The 21496-nt window shown below is 35.2% G+C and overlaps 2 pseudogenes; one reads left to right on the top strand and one right to left on the bottom strand.

The window, feature by feature from the left end:
• The first annotated feature begins 15244 nt into the window (after positions 1-15244).
• Positions 15245-15363, top strand: LOC112476182 (annotated as a pseudogene).
• A 1784-nt stretch (positions 15364-17147) lies between these two features.
• LOC112476179 lies at positions 17148-17266 on the bottom strand (annotated as a pseudogene).
• Between the last annotated feature and the right edge of the window lie 4230 nt (positions 17267-21496).

Here is a 21496-nt window from a genome sequence, read left to right as displayed (position 1 = left end):
GCTGTGTTTTATAACTTTCTCTTGTCTGATTGCACTCGCTAGGACCCTCCCCAAAGTTATATTGAATAACAGTGGCGACAATGGACAGCCTTGCTTTGTTCCTGATCTTAGAGAGAATGGTTTTAGTTTTTCATCATTAAGTAAATGCTGGCTGAGGGTTTGTGCTTTATGGCCTTCATTATGTTTAGGTACTTTTCTTCTATACCAATTTTGTTAAGTGTTTTGATCATAAAGGGAGGCTGTATCATGTCAAAGGCTTCTCCTGCAACAATTGATATGATTGTATGATTCTTATATTTTAATTTCTGTAAAAAATGTGGTGTATCACATTAATCGATTTACTTATGTTAAATCATCCCTGTGCCCCTGGGATAAAGCCCACTTGATCGTGGTGTATAATTTTTTTTCAAATGTTGATATATTTGGTTTGCTATTATCTTATATGGATTTTTGCATCTGTGTTCATGAGAGATACTCTTCTGTATTTTTCTTTTTTTGTGTTATCTTTACCAGATTTTGGTATCGGGGTAATATTGGCCTCATAAAATGAGTTGAGAAGTATTGCCTCCTCTTTGATTTTTTGGAAAAGTTTGAGGAGAATAGATATTAAATCTTCTTTGATGTTTGGTAGAATTCACTGGTGAAGCCATCTGTTCCTGGACTTTTACTTTTTGGTAGGTTTTTGATGATTGTTTCAATTTCCATACTGTTGATCGGTCTATTTAGATATTCCAGTTCTTCTTGACTCACTCTAGGATGGTTGTATTTCTCTAAGTGCTTGTCCATTTCTTCTAGGTTATTATAGTTGGTGTTATATACTTTTTCATATTATTCTTGTATGATCTTTTGTATTTCTACGATATCAGTCATAATTTCCCCTCTTTCATTTCTGATTTTATTTGTGTCCTTTCTCTTTTTTCTTTAATAAGGTTAGCCAGGGGTTTGTCAATTTTATTAACCTTCTCAAAGAACCAGCTCTTTGTTGCATTTATTTTTTCTATTGTTCTTTTGTTTTCAATTTCATTTATTTCTGCTCTAATTTTGATGATTTCTTTCATTCTGCTGAATTTAGGCTTCATTTGTTCTTTCTTTTGTAGTTTAAGATGAAGCATTAGGTTATTTGGGCTCATTCTTACTTTTGGAGGTAGGGCTGTAATGATATGAACATTCCTTTTATGACTGCTTTTGCCATGTCTGAGAAGTTTTGATATGTTATACTATTGTTATCATTCATTTCTATGTATCTCTTGATCTTTATATTTCTTCTCAGTTATTCTTCAGTAGCATGTTGTTTTAATCTCCATGTATTTGTGGTTCTTCCTGGTATCTTTTTGCAGTAGGTCTCTAGTTTCAAAGCATTATGATCAGAGAATATGGTTGGTATGATTTCAACCCTCTTACATTTGTTGAGGCTATCTCTGTGTCCCAGTATGTGGTCGATTCTTGAGAATGTTCCCTGTGCACTAGAGAAGAATGTATAAGCAGCTGTTTTGGATGGAAAGCTCTGCATATGTCAGTTATATCCAGTTGGTCTAATGTGTCATTTAAGGATGTTATTTCCTTATTGATTTTCTATTTGGATGATCTGTCCATATCTGACAATGGGGTATTTAGGTCCCCTACTATGATAGTGTTTTGGTCTGTTTCTCCCTTTAGTTCTGTCAGTAATTGCTTCACATATTTTGAGGCTCCCTGGTTGGGAGCATAGATATTAATAAGTGTTATGTCTTCTTGGTGCAGGATTCCCTTTATCATGATGAAGTGTCCCTCAGTATCTTTCTTTACCTTTTTTATTTTGAAGTCTATTTCATATGATATTAGTACTGCTACTCGCATTTTTCTCTGACTGCCATTTGCTTGAAATATCATTTCCCCCCATTCACTTTGAGTCTATATTTGCCTTTGGAGATGAGATGTGTCTCCTGATGGCAGCATATGGTTGGGTTTTTGTTTTTGATCCATTCTGCAACTCTGCCTTTTTCTTAGTGAGGTCATTCCATTTACATTTAGGGTGATTATTGAAACATGAGGTCTTCTAGTCATTTTATCTTTTGCTTTCTGGTAGCTCAGTGTTTCCATTGCTTCCTTGTCCTTGTGTTTCTGTTTTGTTTATTTTGATTGGCTTTTGCGGGTTTTCCCTCTGATTCCTCTTGTTTTATGTTATATAATTCAGTTCTGAATCTTCTGTGTGTTTACCATTACGAGTATGTAAAGGATAGTTATATATGTACACTCGTCCATTTTCTTCTGCACGTGCCTCATCTCAATTCCCCTTTGCGAATTTGGATCTTTGAATCCTCCCCTTTTCAGTCATTGTTATCTCAATTTGTTCCTATATATGTTGAACGTCCATTTCTATCTTGTTATAATAATTCTCTTATTATTTAAGCTTCTAATGCCCTGTTCTTAGTAAGCGTTGCACTTCTCTGCTTCTTTTTGTCTGATAGTCACTTTACTCCTAATTATTATTATTTTTTGTCATTTTGTTTTAGGTGAACTGACCCCTTTCAGTATTTCCTGTAGTGCAGGCCTCGTAGTGGAGCATTCCCTCAATTTTTGTATGTCTGGAAAGGTCTTAATTTCTCCTCCATATCTAAAGGAGAGCTTAGCTGTATACATTATTCTAAGCTGGTAGTTCCTTTCACTTAATAGTTTAAATATTTAGTTCCATTCCTTTCTGGGTTGTAAAGTTTGTGCTGGGAAGTTCGATGATAATCTAATGGTTTTTCTGCTATACGATACTGTTTTCTTCTCCCTGGCTCCCCTGAGAGTTTTGTCTTCATCGTTGATTTTTGATAATTTTAATACAGTGTCTTGGTGAAGGCCTTTTTGGGTTGAGATAATTCAGCGTTCTGTTGACTTCTTGAATTCCAAGTTCCAGCTCATTCCTTAGATTTGGGAAATTCTCATCAATTAGTTGTGCTCTGTCATTATTTTTTTCATTCTTCAGTTTCTTTCTTCTTCCTTCTGATTTATTTCTTGATTTCTGTCTTTGATATCACTGACCTTTTCCTCCATTTGGCTGACTATATTTCCCAAGCTTGCTATTTCATCTTTCAACTCTTGCATTGTGTTTTTTATCTCCAGAAGGTCTATTCAGGTCTTTTTTAGGGTTTCAATCTCTTTACTAAAGAACTCATTTTGTTCATCTAGTTGTTTTTTCAATTCCTGAAATTGTTGATACAATTCATTTCGGATCTTATTGTGTATTTTAGAAGTACCATCCTGAATTCTGTCATTTAAGCCACATATTTCTATGTCTATAAGCTTATTTTTATGGAGATTTTTTCTTTCTGAGATGCCTTGTCACCTTGGTTGTTCATAGTTTTAAATGGATTATTTCTCTGCCTGGGCATTTATGGAAGTGTATTCTGCCTTTTTTTTTTTTTTTTACCAGGGAATTTATTAAAGTTTTTTTTTTTTTTTTAACCAGGAATATTTATTAAAGTTCTCTCTTTAGCCTGTTGCAAAGAAGGCACTTTTCTTTTGGTTTCCAGTATGTGCCATCTAAGCCTCTTCGATTCCTGCTTTATATAAAGCCTAATAATGCCTTTTTTATTTTCTTGTAGATATTTAATCATGCTTGCTACCCTTAGTTTCAGTCCCTGTCAATGTTAGCGACAGTCTCGGCAATGTTTCCTTAGATTCCCCTGGGGCTCTGCGGTGATCGGTCTCGGAGGGTATGGGGAGTGAGGCCCTCTGGGTTGGGGTTTGAGGCTGTGGCTCAGCCTCAGTTTTGCAACAGCGGCCAGTAAAAATCAACTGATGTTTCTCTGTAGTCCCATCCCACTTCTCTGCTTTCTGCCCTGATGACTGGGCCCTACCGCCAGCTGGCTATGGGGAGTTCACAGCTTTCCCAGGCAGGGTTGTTCAGGGAAGTTGCTGCAGCTTCTCCCCTCCCCCTCCTCCTACAGGGAGATCTAGCAGCTGTAAGAAGCAGCTTCTTTATTTCTCCCAGTCCACCGCCCAACACCTGGAGTTCTGACCTGTGGTAGCTCCTATGTGCAGATCCCATGCTCAGACGTGCTGGTGTACAGTTTGGGCATTTTTTGTTGAGTTTTAGATAGTCAGTTTATTGCTGCTTCAAGGGGAGAGATCTGAAGACGTCTCTCATTCCGCCATATTTAATCCAGTCTTCAGACAAGGGTATTTTGATGCCTCTGAAAGATCAAGCTATTGGCAGTCACTCTGTCTACATGAATGGGTGGTTGCATTTGAATCTAGTTATGGTCTAAAAAAAAAAGTATACTTGACCTAAAATTTGATGGCTTGCTAGAAACTATTTCTTCACCATATTCTTAATCAAGAAGTGGGCTGCATAAAAGGGACAGAGTAAACCCCAGAAACGTTAAAAAATCATGGAAAATAATTAGTTATAATGCAAAGATGACTATTTCTCTAAACCCTACATGCACTGTATGTTATTTTAAAAGTACCCCTACAATAAGCGTACTGATAAGGAATGACCAAGGGAATGATGTATTCAAAGATAATATTTGTAGTAGAAGATAAACAGTCAGAAGCGAGGGCTCTTGGGTAAGAGGAGCTAGTATTCTTAAGCAGTACTTAGGCCTGGAAGATTTATTTCCTGATCCCAAGAATATTGATAGTGTTTCTCAAAAGTAATCTAAAGAACATGGATGCTCCAGCACCTCCAGGACTGCCTGTTAAACATGCAGATTCCTAAGCCAAACTGTCAAAGTTCCTAAAGTTGGGCCCAGGAACTTTAACAAGCCACTTTAACAAGCAATTGTGGTGATTTCTATGCATCCTAATATTAGAGTCACTGAATTAGAGAAATAAACTCTTCTTCCACTACTGCCACAGAGAGCAGTCTTATGCAAAAGCTATTTTTAAAAGTACACTATAAGATCCTGAATTAAATTTTAAATCACCAACTATGAGAAATGTAGTTTCTGTGCTAAATAACTTCTTGTAGTAGAGATGATAAAAACAAAAATGTAACATTAGAAATAGTCACTCTGCTACTTAGAAGGAAAATTCCAAACTCTTAGCAACCACTTCGAAAATGTGCTTTTTAGCAACTGCAGATATAATTTGACACCTAAGTTCAACTATTATATCTATAGGTACTAGGAAGTTCAAAGACTATGGCAGACATTCTTGGCAGGCTGCCCAGAAATTGCATCCACCCTCCACCAACATATCTTCCTCAATAAGAACCATAATTTGTTCAGGTATCATCGACTTCTCAAGGAGAATCTAGGCCTCTCCTTAACATCAAGGGTGAATCTTTATTAGTCCATTCTGATTGAGGTAATTACTTTCCCCTTACCAATTATTAGTTTGGGAAAGGACATATTCTTTTGTATTTCATTTGTCATATACATATCATATCTGCTGGGGGAGCTTCTGAAATAATATTTGCATTTCTGGCCTGTAGACTGTTTTGTGACCCTATTATGCTTATATTTGTGGCAATCATTTGTAAATATGGGAAACAAGCCTAGAGACGAAAAATAGTACTAAAAGGAGGGGAGGGAGGTAATGGAGGGGGAGTGGAGATTAGAAAGAAAGAAAAACTTAGGTCCTATTTGTGGGGGAAGAATTGAAACAGCTAGACTACTATCACTCCCTCTCTTAATGAGGGGATTCTTCTAGACAAAGAAAGGAGGGTGACATGGTCTATTTTCCTTTGAATATGCTGATAAATAGGCCTATATGTAAAGAGACTAATGATATTTGCTGTGATGAAGAGTCCTAATATCTATAAGGCTCTTAGCAGGATATTCTCAAATAAGGTTTATAGTAAATAAACCCACAATCTATGGAATTACAAAGCATGGCTTCCATAAAAATATTATTAAGCCAGGGTCTAAAATAGATATATGCATAGCCTAACCACTCCTTGTTTGTAAGATAATGTATGAACCTTAACCGAAATCTTTTATTGTGCATGTCCAGAATTGCAAGAAATAAAGACATGGGGAGGACACAGTATGTTTCAGACTTCCATCTTATTTGTCTGATCCTTTTTGCCTGCATCCTTGAAATTGTTAATAATGCTGACACTGGGTAAGACACTTGATGTAGATGATTCTGATTTGACAATCCTATCCTTGTGTTGGCTCATCCCATTAGGTAAGATAATAAATTTCTTAGTTTTTCAAGCCATTCTGAATTACGTCCTCTGTATATCAGTTGGGATACCTCTCATGGAAAGGACAATGGCCAGTGAAAGAAGCAAAAGTATTAATGAGAAACATAAGGTAAACAAGGGAAATAAAAGAAGCATAGAGAAATTAGGAAGAGAAACTGCTCTAGTGAAGAATTTCATCAACATCTAGTAAAAAGAGATTGTTAATTATCACAATAACCATGCCGATGTCCTATTTCTAGTTTTAAAATTTATTTAGTCTTTAGAGATTCTGCCATCCAACAAGCACATAATTTATTTTTCTCTAATTCACACAGATGGGTAGCTATTGCCTTGGCCAGAGATCAGACCACATCTAGATACGTGACAAAGGGTGGGTCAATCAGTGAAATTTTAAATTGGGCTAAGTCTGCAAGCAGTCTTTGTGCATTGCTGGACATGTAACATACAAACATGGGAGCTACAGGAAAGACCCTTTTTCCCCTCTATGAACTTAGCTGAGAGAACTGATATGCTGAAACAAAAGCAGTTATGCCTGGAGAAATGAGAAATGGACAGACAGCTCAATCGGCTTTCAGCTGGTTTCTATTTCATACATTCCCATGATTCTAATACAACTGTATATATTTATGCATAACAAAAAGATATAAAACAGGATGTGGTTGATTTAGTTAGTTCAGTATGGTTTGTTCTCCTCAATCAAACATTTAGTTATCTCTATAAAGCACCGATTTTAAAAAGTCATTTCATGCATTACATTGGAGAGCTGAAATTTGAGTTCATTTTTCTATGGACCAAAATGAGTTGACCAGGCAATTTCTCCTTACAGCCAAGGACAACTTCTATTTGCATGAGCTAGTCCATGCAGTGTTCTGACTCAGAATTCAAATGTACAGAGAAAAACTACCATGTGCAGATTGTTCATAAATCTTTGAACACATTTGCAAAATATCAAAGACAAAATATGGGGTTGGGATATTGGAAATGTGAAGGAATAAAAGTCTTTCGTATAAGAATGTTCTGACTATTTGTGTGTGCGTGAAAGATTTAAGCAGACCTTTAAGTAGGAAGAATAATGCTAAAAGCTGCAAACAGAGACAGGAAAAGCATCAAAATGATAGAGTAGTTGCTTCTAAGATCAAATACTGTGGTTTTGCAAACTCAGTTTATTGCATTAAAATAGACTTTAGCTTTACTCAACATTAGGGAAGTAACACAATGTCCTCTATCAGCCCTTCATTTATCTTTTTGGTAGAGAAAATTACTTATGAGACTCCTTTGGTTCTAGTTAGCATAAATTCCCAACTTTAGGGAAATACACTGGAGCTTCAGGTCCATGCCTAATCTACAAGTTAATGCTAGCTCCTTAAAATACAGGCATAACAAGAATGCAAAAGTAGTAAAGGATTCTAATCATAATATGAAACAAAGGATACGACTCAAAATGCCTGGAAGAAAAATGTTTTAATTAAATAGAGTAAAATAGAAAAAAAGAAAACCCAACAGAATGGAGAAAAAAAAGGAGAAAGTAATCTATATGGAAACTAACGTGTTATATTTTGATCTTGTAAATTTTGAAAAAAATGAAACAAGACGAATCGCAATGTTGTATTTGCATTTATTTTTATTTCATTATGACAATGCTGATCCACTCTCTATTATTTGTATATTTTAGAAAAATGTTTATATAAAATTGTTTTTGTTATCTACACAGTAGCACAACCATAGCTAATATGAGTATCTTTTCATTTTATCTACCACTATTACTGGACAATGATAGAATTAGAGTAGCATTAACCAGTGAGAGTGACATTAGAGACCCTATGATTTAATTGTGCACATCTTAATTCTACAAAATGTATGACAGAATTATACATAGAATTCTTGAAGGAATTAAATCTGATATTAAGCTACACAATATTTGGTGAATAAAATATGCTGAATAATTTCTGAAGCCATATTTTTTAAAAAGAGCTGAATGAGCTCTTTCTTGATGACTCATAAACAAGATCAACATACAAGCAGAAGGTAAACAGTTATTCTTTAATATGTGAGCACCTTATCCCTAGTTTTATTTTGTATCTCTTCTAAATTTTACTTGAAACTTTCCTAGTTCTGAGTGACAATTATCTAATGAGCATCCTCACATACCAATATTTGATTTTAAGAGGCTTACATTTTTCATACAAGCTACCAGTACCAGTATCTTTTTCGATAGTTAGTGCTATTCAGGTTTCCATAGAAAATTTTCAAACAAGCCACAGACAGATTTAGCTTGCAAGATCTTTGGATTTTGTAGGCTTCTGGTCAATCATCCATAAAGAAGAGCTACAACACAGTAGAAATACCTTCTTAAGATTTCCATAGGTCAAAACAATTAAGCAAACAACAACAGCAACAAAACATCCTTCTCCCTAGAGCATTTCAAAATTCTGTTCCAATTTCCAGTTCTTCCCACCACAACACTTAGCTACCCACATATCATGACATTTAAGTTGGGAAAGGAGAAATGTCAAGAGAAGCAACCCAGTAGTTCAACTACAAAAATCCTTTCTTTGTCCTGGGGAAGTTCCTTTCACGTTTTGATGAGCTCTAGAAATCTTGAGACACTTTGTCCATGAGGTCTTAATCTAGTCTTTAACCCCAATCAGCAATAGAGTACTGAACTGAAGACAAAAAAGAGAGCCTTTAGTGATGGTGTATGGCTGAATGACTTTAGCAAAATTGTCATATATCACACTGAGTGTTCTTACCCTTTGTTGCTATTACTTTCAATTATTTTTGAATGTTCAGCAAACACTATAGCCTGGTGTCAGCTATAATGTAAAGAAAGGAAGTAGAGCTTATATCCATTATTGGAGGAAAGCATTTTGGGGAGAAAATACAGCAGTCTAGAGATACATCTACAAGAAGTGAAAAATATGACCAACAGTGAAGCTTGGGCAGCAGACTGGAAAAAGATGTGACAAGCAACAAACAAGATAGGTTTGTTAGAACTCTGTGTGTCTTAGAATTACTAAGGGTGAGTAAACTAATGGATAGGAAGGAGACTTCCTACAATCATATGGCTGGAAGGCAGACTTGTGGCATTCTTTTAATTTAGATTTCAAATGCAGAATATTCTCTAATGCTAGAAAATTTTGAGACACTCCATGAAAATGGACAAAGCAATGCAGACTGGAGGGCTAGTATGAGGTTTAATCATGTTTGTGAATTGTCATTCCACACAAACCCACAGCAATACTGCATAACTGAATCCAAGTTAAATGTGAATTGTATTCAGATTATCTATAATTTGAGTTTCTCTACACCACTGCCTTTCAGTGAATAAAAAAATGCAGTAATGAACAGAATGAGCATTTCAAAATTCACCCAAATGGGATATTATCATAGTGCAAAAAGTTTAGATTTTCCCATCATATACTTTATCTTCCACAGAAAACAAAATAAGAAAAAGTGCATCTCAGCATCAAATGTGACTATGACTAAAAGATTGAAAACACTGTAAACTCAATTTTGCTTTAAACATGTCCAATTGAACATACATGATTAAAAGCTTTCCCTAAACTCAATGAGATATGAACAAACATGACAAACATGCAAAAGGACATGAAGACAAAGAAGGCGGAAAAATAGGAAACATAATAAAGTATCAACAAAGACTTGGGAGCCAAAAAGTTACCAAGGGAGAACAAAAAAGTAAGAAATAATTCTCCATTTGATTAAGAGACAGCATGAGAAACTAAGAAGACAGCAAAAATAAAGCTAATTTTCACCAAAGAATTCTCAGGAATTTGAGGAAACTTGTAACCTTTGAAATATAAGCATGAATGGATAAGGTTGAAAAGATGACTGTTTGAAGTGTATGTTACAATCAGCTTAATCTCAGTCTCCTTTTCCAAATTCACCCACATCAACAGAAGACGGGAGGTTACTATTTCTTTGAAAACGTTGACCCAGATAGCATCTTGAGGCAGGAAACTGAGCATACTTGAGGGGAAGGTAGAGGAACTGAACTGAAAATGAGAGAATGATATAAGTAATATTGAATGGTGAAACCACCAGTCTCCTTTCCCACTTGATGCTCAGAACTCAGTAGTCAGATTTATATCCATAATCCCTACCTTCAAGCGAGAAACCAGAAAGTTTCTGTGTCAAGAGATGTCCCAATGGAAAAGATGTCAACATACAGACAATTGGGGACCTCCTAGAGAAACAGCTAGGACTATATCCAATCACTCTACAGTAATGCATACCTGTTGACAAGACCTACCCACATTTATGGAAATGCTAATTAACATTTTGTCTGTGTCTTAAGTCCAAACTAGCAGCCAAAGAAAACCAGGTATTTGAGGAAAGTATGAACTTGAAAAAATGATAAAATCTAAAACAGTAAATAGACATGTAGGAAAAAAAAGCTATAAAAATTGAAGAATGCTTTAAAATTATAAAATAAGCAGAGAGAAAAATATGAAAATATTAAAAGCAATGTGAGAAAACTAAAATATTTCTTGGATATTACATATATGATAGAAAAATTAAGAAAAATAAAATCAATAGAAGTGTTCAGAGGTAAATTTGAGGATGCCACACAGGAAATAACATAAAAAGATAAATGGAAAATAGAAAGGAAAAAAATAATTAGAGATTATGTTCAGGCATAAATATCTAATAACATAATTTTTAAATGCAAGAGGAAAATGCAGAGTAGTAATTTACTAAAAATATAAGAAAATTGCTGTTAGTTTACCAAGAGCATACAATTGTAGACTGAAAAGGGCCCACAGGAGTGACATGAGAAGCATGGCAGTGACAGCAGTCCCCTTGATTTCTCCCCTTGAGACTACAACAAGCTGAATAGCTATAATCCAACAAAAAATTCCCAGCCTAACACACAAACTCTTCCGAGAGACCTGCGCACCAAAGCACCTGAAAGTGGGCTAATCAGGCAAGCAAGGGAGGAAAAAAGGGAGAGGAGCAGAGACTGGCGCTGAGGATGCAGCAGCCTGGAGCTCCCTGGGGGACTCAGAGAGATGGGGGCAATCATGTTGCAGTGTGCACTCTCTGTATCTCTGAGCATTCGTGAGTGATGAGCATATACTATGGTGGAATGCCGTGATCATGGCAGAGACAGAATACAGAGGTGTGACAGCTGTGTTCTATCACCCAGCATTGTGAGGCAGAAAGCAGAGTCATAGAGTCTGGCTGTCTCCCCTCACCCACCCAGAGCTAGCAGGAGGCCCTAGGGGAAATTGTAGCAGCTGAGTGTCAGGCTACAGAGCAGGGAGTCTGAAACCCTGGAAAATGATGAGACAGCTTCTGAGTGGCAGATGCACCCTGTGGGTGGTCCCACTGATGAGTGGAGATACAAAAGCAAAGCTGCTGAGGCCTGGCGGTCACCATTACTGAGAAGAAAACAGAGCCACAGGCACATTGGTGGCCTCTCCCAATCCACTCCACCCACACCCATCAAGGCAGATCCTGGCAGAGGCACTTGAGACACCTTGGGCAGCACAATACTGCATCTGGCTACTGAGGCAGCACTGGGACTTCAGGGCTCAAAACATCGTCCACCAAATTCTTCCACAGGGGTGGAGCCCTGAGAGCAAGTGGATCTGGTTACAGAGGAAACACACACCTCTCCAGGAAATAAAGGACATTTTTTTGACACACAGCAGAGATCTGGGAGGCCTTGTCAGTGCAGGAGGCTTATACATCATGTAATGGAAAACAAAAGAAAAATCTTTTCTTATTAACCTGCTAAATGGGCATCACTGTTAATAATTTTTTTTAAAGCAGAGTTCATTCTCGTAAATACCTAGGTAGAGAAATAATCCATCAAATATCATGAATAACCAAGGTAACAAAGCATCTCAGAAAGAAAATTAAAAATATCCAGAAAATGAACTTAAAGATATAGAAATATGTGATTTAAATGACAGAGAATTCAAGACTGAAGTTCTGAAAATCTCAACAGGATGCAAGAAGACTCAGATAGGCAGTTTAATGAACTCAAAATCAATGAACAAAAAGAATACTTTACCAAAGAGATTAAAACTTTAAGAACCAAATAGAACTTCTGGAGAGGAAAAACTTAATAATAGAGATGAGGAATAAAACAGCAAGCTTAGGAAATAGAGCTTACCAGATGGAGGAAAGAATTAGTGATATCAGAGAAAGTCAGAAATCTGGAAATGATCCAGATGGAGGATACTTGAGAGTGAAAAAAAAAATAAAAGATCTCTACAAGAACTATCTCACTCCATCAAAAAGAGCAGTACAAGAATAATGGGTACACCAGAAGAAGAGGGGAAGAAAGGAACAGGAAACCAATTCAAATAGCCAATGAAAACTTCCCAAATCTACAAAAAGAACTGGATCCTCGAATACAAGAAGCAAACAGAACGTTTAATGATCTCAATCCAAAAAAGGCCCTCTCCAAGGCACATTATATAAAACTGTCAAAAATTAATGACAAAGAATTCTCAAGGCAGCCAGGGAAAAGGAGATGGTAAACTATAAAAGAAATCCCATTAGAATTATTGGATTTTTCAGCAGAAATTCTATAAGCTAGAGAGAGTGGAATCAAATATTCAAACTATTGAAAGAGAAATTACCAGCTAAGAACAATATATCCAGTAAAGTTCTCCTTTAGATATAAAGGAGAAATAAGACCTTTCCAGATATTCAGAAGCTGAGGGAATTTCACATTACAGGAAATACTAAAGGAGGTTATTCTACCTGAAACAAAAAGCCAAAAGGATACAAAAACTATGAGTAAGATGACTAACAGAGGCAGAAACAGGAAATTGCAACCCTTATTCAGAATAGGGTATTATACACTTACATATTATATAACAGTTAAAGGAGGTAAAAATATTTTTAAAAGAAGACAATAGCTACTGCAACTCCGAAATGAACTCATAGCATGAATAGAGAAAATTTGAGACAACAGAAAAGAGGAGGGGATAAAAGTCTGACTTTGTAAAAGGGAATGGATATAAGATACATGTAGAAGAAAAAGGACTACTGTACATATGAAACTTTTTTATATAAATTTAATGGGAACCACACACACAAAAATCCAGAACTGAGACACATAACATAAAAAAAAAGAGGGAACAGAGGGAAAAATCATAGAATACCACCAAACTAAAATAACAGAAAGAAACACAAGGGCAAAGAAACAGTGAAGAAACCGAGCTACCAGAAAACAAAATATAAAATGGCTGAAGGAAAACCTCATATTTCAATAATCATCCTAAATGTAAATGGACTGAACTCACCAATAAAATGGCACAGAGTAACGGATTGGATCAAAAAACAAAAAAGCAAAACAAAACAAAAAACCAAAAGAAACAAACAAAAAAACAATCATATGTTGCCTTCAAGAGACACATCTCAGCTTCAAGGATAAACATAGACTAAAAGTGAAAGGGTGGAAAACGATGCTCCAAGCAAATGACATCCAGAGAAAAGCAATGTAGCCGTACTTACATCTGACAAAACAGACTTCAAAATATAAAAAGATAATGAGAGACAACAGACACTTCATAATTATAAAGGGGACCATGAATCAAGAAGTCATAATATTTATCAAGGGGACATAATGGACATTAACAGAACCTTTCATCCCAAAACATATTATACATTCTTTTCTAGTGGACATGGAACAGTCTCAAGGATAGATCATATGTGGAACACAAAACTAGCTTCAAGAAATTTAAAAAGACTGAAATCATACCAAACATATTCTCTGACCATAATGCCTTGAAATTGGAGATCAACTGCAAAAAAGGTGGAAAAAGCCACAAGTATGTAGAGACTAAATAACATGTTACTAAAGAATGACTAGGTTGTAGAAGAAATAAAAGGAGAGATTTGAGAGATATACAGAAATGAGAATTTAAATAGAACACGTCAAAATTTGGGGGATAGAGTAAAAGCGGTAATAAGAAGAAAGTTCACATCATTATAGGCCTCTCAGGAAATAAAAAAAAAAAAAAACCTCAAATAAACCTAACATTACATCTTTAAAAACTAGAAAAACAAATGCCCAAATTTAGCAGTAGGAAATAAAAAATAGAGAATTAAATGAAATTGAGAAAAAAAGACAATAGAAAAAATTAATGCAACAAAGAGCTGGTGTTTTGAAAATTCAATAAAATTGACAAATCCCTGGCTAAGCTAAGGAGAAAAGAAAAGACACAAATAAACAAAATCAAGAATTAAAGAGAAGTCATGACAGATACCACAGAAATACAAAAGGTCATACAAGAACATTATGAAAGAACACTATGAAAGATTATATGCCACCAAATAACCTAAATTAAATGGACAAATTCTTAAAAATATACAACCTTCCTAGATTGACTCACAAAGAACTGGAAAATCTAAATAGACCAATCAACAATAAGGAAATTGAAGCGATCATCAAAAACAAGCCCAAAAGTAAAACTCCAGTACCAGATGGCTTCACTAGTGAATTCTACCAAACACTCAAAGAAGATTTAATACCTGTTCTTCTCAAACTTTACAAAAAAATTGAAGACATGGCATTACTTCCTAACCCTTATGAGGCCAACATTACCCTGATACTAAAATCTGGTAAGGATAATACAAAAAAAAAAAAAACTATAGACCAATATCTCTAATGAATACAGATGCAATGATCCTAAACAAAATACTAGTAAATCAAATACAACAATACATTAAAATGCTTATACAGCATGATCCACTGGGCTTCAATCCAGGGGCACAGAGGTGATTTAACATACACAGATTGATTAATATGATATTCCACACAAACGAAATAAAGGATAAAAATCATATGATCATACAAACAGATGCAGAAGAAAGAATTTGACGAGATACAGCATCCATTTATGATTAAAACTCTTAATAAAATGGGTATAGGAGGAAAGTATCTCAACATATTAAAGGCCATATATGACAAACCCTCAGCTAACATCATACTTAATGGTGAAAAACTAAAAACCTCCCCTCTAATATCAGGAACAAGACAAGACTGTCCACTATCACCACTATTATTCAATAGAGTGTCAGAAGTCCTAGGCTAGAGCAATCAGGCAAAAAAAGAAATAAAAGGCATCCAAAGAATGAAGAGTCTACAGCCATGCTACCCTGAACAAGCCTGATCTCATCTGATCTCAGAAGCTAAGCAGGGTCGGGCCTGGTTAGTGCTTGGATGGGAGACCACCTAGGAAGACCAGGGGCTGTAGGCATAAAACATAAAAATAAAAAATAAGGGATTGTAAGCTGACAAGGTCCTTGCAATCTGTGAGGTCAACCAAGAGTTGCCTCGCCAAGAAGAATGAAGAAATTGTCAGTTTTTGCAGATGACAAGATTGTCCATCTAGAAAACCTTAAAGACTCCACCAGAAAAACTATTAGAAACAATAAATGAAGCTTCAGGATACAAAATCAATGTACAAAAACCCATTACATTTCTATACACTAACAATAAAATTTTAGAAAATGAAAAAAAAAATCCTTTTATAATTGCAACAAAAAGAATAAAATACCTGGGAATAAACTTAAGGCATGTGAAGGACATATGCACCAAAAACTATAAGGCATTATCAAAAGAAATTGAAGAAGACACAAAGAAATGGAAAGATAATCAGTGTTCATGGATTGGAAGAATAGTTAAATGGCCATATTACCCAAAGCAGTAAACAGATTCAATGCAGTCTTTATCAAAATCCCAATGGCATTTTCTAAAGAAATAGAACAAATTATCATCGGATTTGTATGGAAGCACAAAAGACCCAGAATGGCCAAAGTAATTCTGAGAGAAAAGGCCAGAGGTATCACTCTGCCCCATTTCAAATTATAAGACAATGTGACAATCATCAAACCAGCATGGTATTGGCAGAAAAACAGAGTCCAATGGAACAGAATTGAGAGTCCGGGTCGGCGGGAGTGTATATATGGGCAAAAAATTTTCGACAAAGAAGCCAAAAACATACAATAGAAAAAGAAAAGCCTCTTCAATAAGTGGTGCTGGAAAAATTGGAAAGCCACATTCAAAAGAATGAAACTAGACTGCTTTCACCATATACCACAATTAACTCTAAATGGATCAAACACCTAAATATAAGACCTGAAACAAAAAAATTGCAGAGATGAGACCATAAGGACTAAACTCATGGACTTTGGTTTTAGAGGTAGTAAAAGTGAGAATAAATGAATGGGATTATATCAAACTAAAAAGCTTCTGCACAGCAAAAGAAACCAACTTTTATTAGACAAAGAGGCAACTGACTGAATGGGAGAATATATTTGTAAATGATGGCTCCGATAATGGAGTTAATATCCAAAATATATAAAGAACTCATACAACTCAACGGCAAGAAAACAATCCAATTAAAAAATGGGCAGAGGACCTGAACAGACACTTCTACCAAGAAGACATACAAGTGGCCAACAGACATAGGAAAAGATGCTCAACTTCACTAGTTATTAGGGAAATGCAAATCAAAACCACAATAAGATATCCTCTTATACCTGTTAGAATAGCTATCATCAACAGGACAAGTAATAACAAGTGCTGGAGAAGATGTGGGGAAAAAAGAACCCTTATACACTACTGGTGGGAATGTAAATTGGTACAGCTACTATGGAAAACAGTATGGAGGTTCCTCAAAAAACTTAGAATTACCATATGACCCAGCAATCCTTCTTCCGGGTATGTACACCAAAAGTTTAAAAACATTTTTCCATAAAGATATATTTACCCTGATGTTTATTGCAGCATTACTCATGGTGGCCAAGACATGGAAACTGAAGTACCCTTCAATAGATGATTGAATAAAGACGTGCTACATATATACAATGAAATATTATTCAGCCATAAGAAAAGATGAAATACTGCCATTTGCTACAACAATTTTTGTTTATTTGTTTGATTGTTTGTTTGTTTTTAGGCAAGGCGACCCTTGGTTGACCTCACAGATTGTAAGGACCTTTTCAGTTTACAATCCCTTTTTTTATTTTTAACTTTTTACGCCTATAGCATCTGGTCTTCCTAGGTGGTCTCCCATCCAAGTACTAACCGGGCTCGACCCTGCTTAGCTTCCAAGATCAGATAGAGCTGGGCTTGTTCAGAGTGGCATGGCTGTAGACAACATGGATGGATCTTGAGATTATCATGCTAAGTAAAATAAGTCAGAAAGAAAAAGGTGAGAACCACATGATTTCATTCATATGTGGCATGTAAAACAGAAAGCAGCAAATGAACAAGACAAAAACTCACAGACACAGACTACACTTCAGTGGTTACCAGAGGTGAAGGAGGGAGGTAGATGAGGGTAAAGGGGGTCAAATATATGGTGACAGAAGGAAATTTGACTTTGGGTGATAAACACACAATGCAATATACATATAATACATGTAACATTATTGAATTGTACACTTGAAAATGATATAATTTTATTAACCAATGTTGCTCCAATAAATTTAATTTAAAAAATAAAAAAAAAAAGAAAGAAAAGGGCCCAGAAGTTCCAGCACAATGAATAGAAAGTAATCCACTTCAAAACACAAAACCACGATATTTCAGGACACTAGGAATAAAAGTTACAATCATAAAGTGATAATTATAAATCCAATCCCTTTCTTCTCCTTTTAAAAGTTATAGCCACTATATTCTATGCTTCCTTATTAAAAAAAAGAATAAGCATCAACTTTTTAAAGTGGTCTTCTAAAATATTGCCTGAAGATTAAAATGAATATAACATTTCCAACTTTGATTCCATAGAACTGCTACGATGTAGTTCAAAATTTTATAGTTAATCCTCTCTAAAATGAAGTAACTCTTAATTGCCTATGACCAGGGCAATATTTTTACCTGTGTTTTCCTCCACTTCTTACTCTGTGACAAAGCTGATAGCAAATACATTTAAACTGTATAAACAATTTTTGAGTGGGAAAATCTGGCCCATTTTAACTGTTTTGCATTTTTACTTCACTATCTGTTGAAGTCTAGATATGTAGACATTTTCTCCTAATAACTGAATATGAAATTCTCATTTCTCATATATTTAATTTTGCTTTTATCAGTTTAAGAAAATCGTATTTGCCTTTCTCCTCAAGACATTCAAAATTATTTGTTATTTTATCCAATATAAGCCTGGCATAGATAACCAATGATATCAATTCATCATCAATGTGAGAAGCAATGAATCACAATTTGCTTATGGGGCTTACTCTGAAGACCAAAATTAACTTAGATCTAGTCAAGGTGTCATGAAAACGACTGTCATCAGTAAATTGCACTTAAGCCACTATTTTCTGACAAGGCAGCTCAGGAAATTTCCTCGTGAGTGGGACAGTTTCCTCAGCAACAGAAAGCTACCCTAAAGTTTTCTTTTTAATATAAAGTAACAAGCACAAAAATTATGAAAAAAGTATTTATACTAATATTTAGTTGTACAGAAACACAAGTGACAAGCTTTCAGATAAGTGAAAGATCTTTCTCAAAATAAAGTTTAACTAGAACCGTGCAGCTACAGGAAAACTATTTTTCAAACTCCATATCTAGATGCATGATCTAACAGTATGAATAAATGTTTAAAATTAAATTCATCTCAGAACATTTGGAAAGTGTAATTATCCTATCTGTAGCTATAAAGCAGGCTCACAGATAGTTCCCCAAATAACAAGTCATTTTCAATACTGAAGATTTCAGCAAGCCTTGAAAGTGTTAAGGGACGTGAAAAAAGAAAGATGCACAGAACTCCTAGGTTCATGTAGTTTCCTTATCATAAGCTCCAGATGTCTTCATTCTTAGTCCTGGGACTTGCTCATCTTTTGCGCTATCACATCAGGACGAAGATGGGAACAAGTTTGTAGAGAAAAGACGTGCCAGTGTAATGGCTCTGCAGTCAGATAATGCAGAGATAGCAATTCATGTTCACAGTACAAAAGGACACATGCTTTCTAAAATAGAAATTCTAAATCACTGGGCTTCTGTGTGTGTGAATTTAACCTTTAGAATTAGACTTTTCGAACTCCTGGAAATAAACTAATGCTTTGTGTAAACTACAGAAAACAGATGGAATGTGTTCCAGGCAGCATATTTAAATACAAAGATCATTTTTGTACCTGCAAAGGCTGCCCTGCTGCCTCAAAGGATAAATCTGAGTTTTACAAATCAAATAAAGCGACCCCACAACGCAGCTCAAATTCAGAGGAGGCAAGCACTTCTGTGATTTCTAAAACTTCACATTATCATCGACATGAGAAGCACACCCTTGCTCTCACAGAATAGGTAATTTTTATTCTAAAAGTGTTAAACTGGATCTTCATGGTGCTACAAAAAAACTTTTAAATTGCCTCATCATCAGATTAATTACAGGTTTTTTGCAGTTTTCAGTCCTGATGGTTAGCAGTAGAAAATAGATTGCTACTTCAAAAAGCACCTTAAGTTCAATAAGTTTTGTTCGTTTTTGTATTTAAAAGGCAATATTTTTTAGATAGGTGAAAAAATAATGCTTTGTGTTATAATCAGAATTTTTAAACATTTCTATTGTGATAAAATATAACATAAAATGTATTATCTCCATCACTTGTAAGTGCATGGTTCAGTGGTATTAAGTGAATTCCTATTATTGTACAACCACTACTATCCATCTTCATAATTCTTTTCATCTTGCAAAAGTGAACTTCTATACCTATTAAATAACTCCCGAGTCCTTCCTCCTCCAGCCCCTGAAACTCCTATTTTCTGTCTCTATGATTTTCACTACTCTAGGTTCATCATATAAGCAGAATGATACAGTAATTAACTTTTTGTGACTGGCTTATTTCACGTAGCATAATGCCCTCAAGCTTCATCCATGTTGTGACATGTGTCAGAACTTTCTTCCTTTTTAAGGTTAATATTCCATTGAATGCATTTACCATATTTTGCTTATCCTTTCATCCATCAATGGCCTATTGGGTTGCTGTCAAGTTTTAGCTATTATAAATAATGCTGCTAAGAACATGAATAATCATAATATTTAAATGTATGTTTAATGCATTTTATAAAGAGGGGTAGGTTCATGTTTATGCAAAGTTAGCAGCCATCTATATAATGTACCTTAAAATCAATCAATTTTTGTTAAGAGCCAGACATGGCAATTGTAATAATTATAATTACACTGAGAACCTTGACTAAAGATGTGCTAACAGCAGTAGAAGGAATGCAATTCCAAATAAACAGGGGTTAAAATCAAAGGCTTATGTCTTGTGGAAGGACGAAATTCAAATGAAGGAAATTAGGCCTAAATTAATTACATTTTGTGGATCTCAAAAAACACACATAGCACTAAACCTTATGTTATCAAGAAAGGAGTAAGAAAAGAAAAGGACACAGAATATCTTAGGTGGTGGAAGACAATGTTGTCCATACAATAAACCTTAAATTTTACCCTGTAATTATGTTGCCTTTCTCTGGACTACATGGACTGCATAGTGAAATAGAACAGAACAAGGAGGTGACATCATTTTGCAGCCACAAATGTGCTGCTTTGATTTCCTTTATAAATTATCAAACTATTTCCAATACAAACATTTCTGAATCTTATGAGGAAATCTAAGATGGTAGACATGCAAAGCTTATTTTACAACTATTCTTACGGTTAAACTTAGACCTCAAGTTAGAAATTTCTCCATTTTATTGCTATAGAATCACACAGTCCAAAGACTAGCCTTTTGCTAGGTTTATTGAACCATTTTAGGTACCTGCAGAAACTATTTTACTCCTAAAATTTACAACTCATTATCTGCTCTCCCCAGCAATCAATCTAAACCTCTAGTACTCATTTTAACCTTCCATGTTATTTTATGTTATTTGTGAGAATAATCCATTATTAGCAGCAGATAGATCCACAAACACATACTTATAGCATGGCAATAGCTGAAAGCAAGACAGACTGATTAGATCTTAACCATATTTTTATGCACGTTGTGAACCTGGTTCCCAGAAGCACAGAAGAGTCTGTGCTTCCTGCTCTTGCTTGATTTCCACTTGGTTACACATCATTCAAATGTGTAGCATTTTTATATTTTTAAGCATTAATTCTCTTAAGTGGATTAAAATACATTTTTTCCTGTGTTCTAAATCTCGTGACTGAATTTTCTCAGGATTTAAGACTCATAAAAACAAATTTCTGGAGACATGTTGGGAAAAAAAAAATTTCCACATAGAAACACACGGAGACTCATGTTTCCTTTGTGACTTCTTGGAGGACGTGTGGGTACTTTATCGCATTAGAGTTTAAGCCTAGTCCTAAAGGTGAATTTCCACTCATGGAGTTCAGGTCTCGACATGACTTTACCTCCATTAGAAAGCACTTACCTTTAGAAGAG

This window comes from Pteropus alecto, unplaced genomic scaffold (assembly GCF_000325575.1).
Source record: "Pteropus alecto unplaced genomic scaffold, ASM32557v1 scaffold272, whole genome shotgun sequence".
Classification (NCBI taxonomy): Eukaryota; Metazoa; Chordata; class Mammalia; order Chiroptera; family Pteropodidae; genus Pteropus; species Pteropus alecto.
This window is presented reverse-complemented; position numbering and strand designations above follow the sequence as displayed.